Source organism: Babylonia areolata, chromosome 6 (genome assembly GCF_041734735.1).
Source record: "Babylonia areolata isolate BAREFJ2019XMU chromosome 6, ASM4173473v1, whole genome shotgun sequence".
NCBI lineage: Eukaryota > Metazoa > Mollusca > Gastropoda > Neogastropoda > Buccinidae > Babylonia > Babylonia areolata.
Genome location: NC_134881.1, coordinates 25216936 through 25227278, shown reverse-complemented (window position 1 = coordinate 25227278; position 10343 = coordinate 25216936). Strand labels below are relative to the sequence as shown.

At 43.4% G+C, this 10343-nt stretch overlaps 1 protein-coding gene across 1 annotated transcript in view; it reads right to left on the bottom strand.

Annotated features, from left to right (window-relative positions):
* LOC143282865 (A disintegrin and metalloproteinase with thrombospondin motifs 1-like) overlaps window positions 1–8620 on the bottom strand; it is a 56477-nt gene extending 47857 nt beyond the window's left edge. The window contains exon 1 of the mRNA XM_076588724.1: window positions 8580–8620. The gene's annotated coding sequence lies outside the window, so the exon portion shown is untranslated. The remainder of the gene's footprint in view (window positions 1–8579) is intronic.
* Between the last annotated feature and the right edge of the window lie 1723 nt (window positions 8621–10343).

Genomic DNA, 10343 nt, shown 5'->3' with positions numbered 1-10343 from the left:
GCTTATTCCCCTTGGACAAGGAAAAGATAACCCATCTTTGCTGCTCAAAGGATGGTCTAGGTGTCGCCCTGTGCACGCCTAAAAACACGATTTCGTTGTGTTATACCCCAAGCCATTCAGCTTTTCTTATGTTCGTTTCTTTCAATTTGAACAACATAAAGTCTAAAAGTAATTTTGTGGTCCCGGCCGACTGAAAGAATACAAAAAGTACTCTGTGCAATCCTTCCCTTCCAATAAAAAGGAAAAAAAAGAAAAAGAAAAAGAAAAAAAGTCCATAATCTGCTCTCGTGCGCACACGCTGCTTCAAACTGAAAGGAGAAGGTTTTTTCCCCAGTCAAAGTACCAATCTCCACCCACCCCCCTTTTATTTTCTGATTTGTCCCACCCCTGAAAGTAAGAAGACACCGTGTCAACGCCTTCACAATTCACTCAAAACAAGGGCCTCCTTCTTCTTCTTCGTTCGTGGGCTGCAGCTCCCACGTTCACTCGTATGTACACTAGTGGGGCTTTTGCGTGTATGACCATTTTTACCCCCGCCATGTTGGCAGCCATACTCCGTTTTCGGGGATGTGCATGCTGGTTATGTTCTTGTTTCCATAACCCATCTAAGGCTGACATGGATTACAGGATCTTTAACGTGAGTATTTGATCTTCTGCTTGCGTATACACACGAAGGGGGTTCAGGCACTAGCAGGTCTGCACATATGTTGACCTGGGAAATCAGAAGAAATCTCCACCATTTACCCACCAGGCGCCGTTACCGAGATTCGAACCCGGGACCCTCAGATTGAAAGTCCATCGCCTTAACCACTCGGCTACTGCGCCCGTCAAAACAAGGGCCGAGGGGGGCGTTTCCACCTTGCCTTTCCCTCCTAGTGACTGACTTACTGGCCCGTTACTAGCTTCCCATTCAGCAAGGTACTGGAGTCCGGGTATGCGGGGTGGAAGTACCACAGGCCATGGGTCAGATCGTGAGTCTCAACAACTTGCCGGAACGCTAAAAGCTTTACGGAGGAAGGTGGCAGAATGGTTATGACGCTCAGCTGCCAATACAGAGAGTCCGTGAGGCTGTTGGGTTCGAATCCTGCTCTTGCCCCTTTCTGCTAATGTTTGACTGGAACTGAGCCTTCTAGTCGTTCGGATGAGATGATAAACCGAGGTCCTGGGTACAGCACGCACTTGGCGCACTGAAACAGAAACCACGACTAAAAGTGTTGTTTTCTGGCAAAATTCTGTTGAGGAAATCCACTCGGATATATATATATATATATATATATATATATATATAGAGAGAGAGAGAGAGAGAGAGAGAGAGAGAGAGAGAGAGTGTGTGTGTGTGTATGTGTGTGTGTGTGTGTGTGTGTGTGTGTGTGTGTGTGTGTGTGTGTGTGTTTTAGTATGCATGCATGCATGCGACGCCTGACTAAACGCATTGGGTTATGGCTGCTGGTCAGGCACTATCTGCCTAGTAGATGTGGTGTAGCGTGTATGGATTTGTCCGAACGCTGTGACGCCTCCTTGAGAAAGTGAAACTGAAACGAAACTGAAAACTGCAAGCTTCGTCACGCTCTGTGACGGGCGCAATAGCCGAGTGGTTAAAGCGCTGGACTGTCAATCTGAGGGTCCCGGGTTCGAATCATGGTGACGGCGCCTGGTGGGTGAAGGGTGGAGATTTTTACGATCTCCCAGGTCAACATATGTGCAGACCTGCTAGTGCCTGAACCCCCTTCGTGTGTATATCCAAGCAGAAGATCAAATACGCACGTTAAAGATCCTGTAATCCATGTCAGCGTTCGGTGGGTTATGGAAACAAGAACATACCCAGCATGCACACCCCCGAAAACGGAGTATGGCTGCCTACATGGCGGGGTAAAAACGGTCATACACGTAAAAGCCCACTCGTGTGCATACGAGTGAACGCAGAAGAAGAAGTGACGCTCTGTACCTGTGGCGTTGTGGCCTAAGGGGGAACGATCTTCGTGGATCGCACATGATTGACACACACTGTGCAGTGTTACTCATACTGACTCATCAGATGTGCGGTCCGTGTCACTTTCAGCAATCCACGTTCCGACATTGCAAAGCAGCATCATGGTTGTCGCACGTCTGTGTTGGGTGAGAGATGGGACAGGGTGGGATCTCCCTGAGACGTCAGGATTCTTCTAGGAGGGCGGAGGGGTGGGGTCGGGGAGGAGGGGGGGGGGGGGTGACGTAGCCTTGCTTTCTGTCGGTTTCTTCAGGGAACAAACTACGTCATGTGGCTGTTTACTGTAAGACAGGGCCCGATAGTGGACAGAATGTCTGCTAAGGAAAGAAAAAAGGGGGTCTTAGATTCGAGTTGGTGAAGGAGGAAAAGGAAAAGAGAGAGGGGGGAGAGAGAGAGAGAGAGACAGAGACAGAGATAGAGAGGGGGGAGAGGGAGGAAGAGACAGAGTGGGAGAGAGATAGGGGGATTGAGGGAGGGAGGGAGGGAGGGAGGAATCGAACTGAAATTTATTTCTTAAATGTAGTGGAATAAGTGTTACTGCTTTATTTTGCATATGGCCCTTTGATGTAAAAAAAAAAAAAAAAACAAAAAACAAAAACAAAACAAACAAACAAAAAAACGAACATTCAGTTCGTGATAGGCATACATATTAAACAAATGCCTATGTCATATTTCACACATAAAAAGGGGGTTACTTAGACATGGAGCACACAGAGAAAGAGAGAAAGGGAGGGGATGGTGGAGGGAGGGGGGATAAGAGGGGCGTGGCGGGAAAGGAGGCGGGGGGGGGGGGGGGGGGCGGAGGGGGGGGCGGGGTGAGGAGAGAGAAGGGGAGACGATTGTTGACTGAAGTGAAACGGGAGTCGACGAAGTTCAGCGGTTGAAAGCTTTGGTCGGAAAACACAGCGCCGCGCCAAAAGCCCACAAGTCCTCTCCCCCCCCCCCCCACCCCCCCCCCCCACCCCTCCCCCCTCCCATTATTGTACAGCAGCAACGCCTTGGAACACCTAATGGAACAGAACTCGGTCTTACGGTGTTCACACATTGACTGATATTAGTCCAAAGAAAGTAAAATCCTGTTGAGAAACACAATCTCAGCTCAAAAGCACTGGTTTGTGCCAGTCCTACCTACATGCTGAGAGAAGAGATTTACTAACCAATTCCGAACTTTTCAACAGGCATGTGCATTGTATTGTTTTACTTTTCTTCTTTTTTTTTCTTTTTTTTCTTTTTTTGCCGAAAAAAACAACAGGGAGAGCGCGTCACAACACTAAGAGCGCCACCCATTTTGGGTTTTTGGGTTGTTGTTTTTTCTGTCTGCAATTTTATTTGTTTTCGTTTAGTGTTGTTCATGCACAACCTTTACTGAAGAAACAAACAAGAACACCAAATGTAACCATGTTATGCGTTAAAAAAAAAAATCTAGATGTCTACGAACATACATTTGTACGGAATCATCATTTAACGAGTTCACCCTGCTTATGCTTTCACCTCTGATCATCATTGGATCCATGAACACATAGGGAAAAAGTTTACACTTCACGAGAAAAAAGAAATCATCGTGTCAGAGACTGAATGTGGCTGTGGCTTATGACAGGCAACGGGGATTAATGCAGCGAGGTAGTAGCAGCTTTCCTATGTTTTCATTTCTTTTCTTTTTCTTTTTCTTTTTTTCTTAAAAAAAAAGATTTCAATATACTAGGCCTCGGAAGTCTTCAGTGTCACAATGCATGCTTGTGTTTTGAGTGCGCGTCTATTTGCGCGCACATGTGTGTGTGTGTGTGTGTGTGTGTGTGTGTGTGTGTGTGTGTGTGTGTGTTCGTGTGTGCATGCGTTTAGACCATTTTACTGTCCATTCCTGTGCGAATCCACGGGTGCTGTTCTACTCAACGGCAGGCAGAATACGTGACATGGAAGCAACACATCTGGTGAGACAGTGATTCACGCAGAAAAACACGACGGTTCATTTCCTCGGTATGGGTATTTTCGCACTTCCATTCGCTGTAGGCTGCAAACTAGTAACTGAGCAGTTTGCATGCTATGCAGCATATGTTAACATACACACATCGCTAAACATTCTAAAAAAAAAAAAAATGTCGCAGAGACAGGAACAGGAATGATAATTTGTTGTAGGATATGAAGACTGTGGGCCTTCAGCTTGTGTTACAATGTTGGTGTTGGAAGTGTAGAAATATAAAGATCGTAGGCCTACTTCCTGTATTACAGTTTTTTGATATATAAGATATTGGAGGTATTTTATTCCATCAGGTCATCAGCCTATCAGTGCTCTTATTTTTCATTAATAATACCAAGAAAACTATAACCGTGCTATCTTTGGGAAGGGACTGTGGCTTCTGTATGCTGATCACACAGATAACTGTACCAATTCTGTCACACGACAACGCACGCAGCACGACATATATTTTGTTGTTCATTAATCGTGTTATCATTTTGGATGAGAAATGGATACTTTGTATCACATTACATCATGCCTATAACACTGCAGTATTGTGTTCTCTAGGCCTTTGTTCATTTGCAGGCTAATATATAACTTCAACCCTCTGAGCAGGTGCACAGTGAAAGAGTTCGGCTGAGAAAAGTTCAAAATGAAAGTTAAGAAATGTGAATCTTGTTCACAAAATACATGATAACACTCGTGCGCACACGCGCGCGGACACACACACACACACACACACACACACACACACACACTGAGAGAGTGAGAGATAGAAAATGAATGAATGAATATCACGACTTTGGGGATGGGTTTATAAACAATCAGCAAAAGGTAGTCTGAATTAGGACAACGATGAGCATTTATCAAATTAATGATATTAGAGGCAGAGAGATAGAGAAAGAGACAGAGAGACACACAGAGAAACAGAGAGAGAGAACAGCAGAAGACAGCAGCAGCAGTAGAGAGCAGCAGTATTACCCAACATCGATCTACCCAAAGTCTCGGCAATATCTTGAACACGAAGCTGCAATTAAACGCTGTACCAAGTTCCAGATAAAGTCGCCGACGGATAGAACTCATTCTGTCCGAAACGACATTGGTGTGTGCAGTGTTTTAAGAGTCCACACAGCCGGTACATCGCTGTCACTGATAACAGAAGACACACGAGCAGGGGCGAGGGCCATTACTTTGTGATAGAAGAGACGTGATTAAAATGACTGTTCAGGGTAAGAGGGACCCGTCTATATTACAGGCGACGTTCAATTAATGCCCCAGCCCAACCCCACTAACCCCATTGATACAGGTTGTAGCAATGTTTTCTTCTCCGTCTGTATGACAACTTTTTAATTAAGAATTAAGAATGGATAAATATGTGTGTTTGATTTCAGGAAACGGCGTCTGTTACGTTACGAGCGGATTTGTTGATGAATGACCTGATGGTTGATATGCATGTGTGTGTGTGTGTGTGTGTGTGTGTGTGTGTGTGTGAATTTATTTCACACCTCGCCATCCCCATCTCTTGATCATTTTACTGGACTTTGGCCTGTTCATTGCTCTTTATTGATCTCTCTCTCTCCCCCTCTCTCTCTAAAAGATCTTTCTCTTCCGTAACAGTACTGGACCCCATTAAATCATTTCCAATGAAATATTCGTGCCCCGATGTCCGTGAAATGCTATGGGACCTTTAACCAATGCTAAACCAGCACGTTGGGCAGATTGGTAAGTCAGGCCTCCATATCCCTCTTCCCGCCCCTTGTCACCCCAGGGGTAATCCGTTTGTTTCTATGGGTTATTTTAGGCATGCTCAGTGCATGCTGACTGTGCCTACATGATCCTTAAGACCGTTAGTCATGATGCGTTCCAGGAATGTGTTGAACAGCGTGAGAGACATAAAGCAGCCCTGACATACTCCCTCTGTGAAGCAGCGCATCATGTGTGAGTACCACACTGGTCGCTTTGTGATGGTATAGTTGCTGGATGGTGTTGATAAACTTTTGCTTCGTTTTTGTGTTGTTGTTTTGTGTGTGTGTGTGTGTGTGTGTTGTTGTTGTTTTTTCAATGTGGCCCGTAGTGCTTCCTGCCAGACAATGCCAAACGCCTTTTTGAAGTCTATGAAGACGTGTAAGAATTTTATTGGGTGTTGGAGGTGTTTTTTCTCAAAGGTTACGCAGGTCAAAGATTGTTTTGATGGTACTTCTGTCTTTGCGAAATCCAGACTGTTTAGCAATGATGATAATTATGTACTTAGGACTGTAATCTGTCCAGTATGATTTTCAGCATTACTTTGCTGATATAGCTGATCAAACATGATGCATGTTTGATAGAATTTATAACAATATCAGAAATGAATACAGTACCAAATTTTACGTGTTTGTACATTTAATAAAAAAAATTTTTTTAAAGAAAAGTAAGCTGCCGCAGGTAATTGATAACATACTTATATTAATCCTTTAATAACACTTTAAAAAAAACCTCTGGTGCTCCTTGAAGCTATGTCATCATGAATACATGCCATGATTTGACATTTGGTATCACTGTCAATGTTTCATTTTTTCTTGTTCATTATTATTTGTTATTGTTATTCTTCTTATTATTACTATTATAAGTATTATCATATCGAAAAATAACCATTGTATCTCAATAAGTTAATGATTTTTTTCGATGTTCATAGATGGACTAAATGTTTTGCTCTTTGAATGTTGAATCACACTGATGTTGTGAAATGTCAAAATATAACCTTGTGTACAAGGGGGGTGGGGGTGGGGAAAGATCCAGTGACCTTGCATAATAATCCTCTCAGGAACTGTTGAGGGAGGGAGACAGAGGGGAAGACAGAAAAACAAAACGAAGGCCTGACAACAGTGCAGAATGAACGGGAAAATCATCTGCAGAGACCTGAGCTTCGACACTCATCCCATGGCTCTGGAGGAATCTGGTGAAGAGTTGTCCTGTGCGGCGTCCCGATAACTCAGAGGTGAGGAAGATGAAGAAGAAGAAGCAGGAGGAGCAGGAGAAGTAGGGGAAGAAGGAGAAGATTAATTGATTGACTGAATCTTCAATAGGTAAAGAGTCAGGCGCAAGAAAGGCCTTTTTACAATTCTGCCCATTCAACAACACAAAACCTTAAAATAAACACATAAAATGAAATCAGATAAAACAGCAAGAGCGACGGATGAGAAGAGTAGCAGGAATATTCCATTAACAATAAAAAAATAAATAAATAAATACATAAAAAAGCAATGAAAAGAACAATTGTTGAGGAAGAAGAAGAAGAACGAGATGAAGAAGAAGAAAGAGGAGAAAAAGAAGAAAGAGAAGAAAAAGAAGAAAGGGAAGAAGAAGAAGAAGAAGAAGAAGAAGAAGAAGAAGAAGAAGAAGAAGAAGAAGAAGAAGAAGAAGAAGAAGAAGAAGAAGAAAGAGAAGAAAAAGAAGAAAGGGAAGAAGAAGAAGAAGAAGAAGAAGAAGAAGAAGAAATAGAAGTAAAAGAAGAAAGAGAAAAAGAAAAAGAAAAAAGAGGAGAAAAAGAAGAAAGAAGAAGAAGTGCAGGCTGCACAAAGGGCTTCACTTTATCGTTTCATCCAAATGACTAGTAATCAGACCACCACTTCAAGATTCAGTGGAAGGGACAACATCCCGGTCTGTATAAGGGACTCAACCCCCCGAACACTTGCTTACTCACCGAATGGTAGGAGAGCTGGATTCTTCTCCGATTTTCCTGAATTCTAATCCCGGATTCGGCGCGCCTGGTGGTTTTTAAACGATCTCCAAAGTCAGTGTATTTGTATCTGTATTGCTTTTTATCACAACAGCGCCACCCATTTTTTTGTGTTTTTTTCCTGCGTGCAGATTTATTTGTTTTTCCTATCAAAGTGGATTTTTTTTTTACAGAATTTTGCAAGGAAAAACTCTTTTGTTGCCGTGGGTTCTTTTACGTGCGCTAAGTGCATGCTGCACACGGGACCTCGGTTTATTGTCTCATCCGAATGACTAGCGTCCAGACCACCACTCAAGGTGTAGTGGAATGGGAGAAAATATCGGCGGCTAAGCCGTGATTAGAACCAGCGCGCTCAGATTCTCTCACTTCCGAGGTGGATGCAGATAAGATAAGATCTAAATACGTACGTCAAAGATCCTGAAATCCATGTCAGCGTTCGGTGGGTTATCGAAACAAGAACATGCACAGCATGCACATCTCTGAAAACGGAGTATGGGTGTCGACAGGGCGGTGTGAAAAACAACAACAAATGATCGTTAATTACTGCTCGGACACATTACCACTGTTTCTTTTTTCTTCTTCTTTTTTTATTTTAAGAACAGATTGTGGACAAAAAGAGACATTGAAATAGCTCGTGAATATGATACTGAGATTATAGGACATAGTAGTTTCATTCAGAATTTGACAGCGCTTTGTTTGTTTTAGAAAAGAAAAGAATGGAAAATAAAGAAGAAAACGGAAAGAAAATAGTTGAAGCAAAGAACACACGCACACACACACACACACACACACACACACACACACACACACACACACACACACACACACACACACACACTAACTGCGTTGAATCTGCTGCATCATAATAATGATTATATATAACAGTATAAAAAAATGTTTATAAAAAAAGGGACTCATACCAGTACAGAACAGACGGTGGCACACGGAACCAGAAGATAATCCCTGACTGAAGTTCTGCGACTAGAGAGCGGTGTTTAAATAGCTAACTTATCTCAGCATCGTGTGTTGGTCACAGGCACACACACACACACACACACACACACACACACACACACACACACACACACACACACACACACACTGAAAGCGAGAAAGAGGCTTATCAGGTCCTAACTACCCACCCCACTTCCCTCCACCTCTACAACCTCCCCGCCCCTCCACCCTACCCCCCACACCCCCGTCCCCCGCACCCCACCCTCACCCATCCCCGCCTCCTCTCTTTTCCCCCCATCACTCTCCAGCCATGGTAATGAGGGAAAGAGAGTGAAAAGAGAGGGGGCAAGGGGGGTTAGAACACAATTTGATTCCATCATATACGTAACAAATATATATTTCTTTAGAAGACTTGGCAAGACTGTTGTGAATAGACCTACACGTCTCTGAAAAAAAGAAAGAAAGAAAGAAAGAAAGGAAGAAAAAAGAATTGCCGAACCTTTTCTCGGATTATATTTTTTCCCCCCTCGAAACTTATTTTCCGTCTTCGCTCCCACACAGGGCCCCATTGTTTCTTGTTTGAGGAAAGCGGTGGACCCTTGTGAGACCTGTGAACATACCTGATTTTTTTTCTTCTTTTTTTTTCTTTAAATATATATAAACTGTTTCTGGGAGTCTGTTGAAGTTAGGAAAATTTCGGAATTATTGCGTGGGAATGGTTAATTGTTTTTAGTTTGTTGTTGTTTTTTCGGTTTTGTGTATGTGTGTTTTTTTTGTTTGGTTGTTTTTTGTGTTGTTGTTTTTTTCGGCCTTTTATCATTTCTTGTCTTGTTTAGCTCAACGTGCATTCAAACTGTTTTTGTTTTGTTTTTTCTTTTCGTGTCACTGTTGTGGTTTCATTTGTCAGTGTCCTGTGCATTGTGATCTCAGCAGTATGCGCCCATTTACTGCTCAGACAGTGATGTTGTAGAACTTTTTTTTGTTCCAATCATTGTTGTTGAGACTGTCGACAGCTGTTTGTGTTTTATAGCCTCTTCTCTCTCTCCCCCCCCCCCCCTCTGCCCCCCCCCCTCCCACCCGCCCCCCGCTCCCTCATATTTTGGGAGTTGTGGAAAGTACATGTATGCGCGAACACACACACACACACACACACACACACACACACACACACACACACACACACACACTATCAGAGAGAGAAAGCAGAAGGAGAGATAGTTACTCAGATGTTTTATTTCGGAAGTCCTTTAGAAATGGGAGGCGCTTGATGCTGAGACAGATAAATATCATGGCAAAGAATCGCTATGAGAGGGAAAGATGGAGACAGAAGGTTCTCACAACGTTCAAAGAGTATCAGTATCAGTAGCTCAAGGAGGCGTCGCTGCGTTCGGACAAACCCATATACGCTACACCACATCTGCCAAGCGGATGACTGATCAGCAGCGTAACCCAACGCGCTTAGTCAGGCCTGGAGAAAAGAAAAAAACCGGTTTGAAACGTTCCACACGAAGGGGCAGTTTGCATCTGTCGCCTTCTCGTCGTTTCTCTGCTGGGTTCGTTAACTGGTTCTTTAACCCTTTCACCGCCAGTCAATTTACAGCACAAAATTCCCTTGTGGTATAAACACAGAAAAGACAGTGGCTAAGAATAGCTGGGGATTCCCCCTGCGATGTATAGAAAATATAGCCTATCCTACCATCGACATTAAGAGCAGTAGGTTCATGGATAAC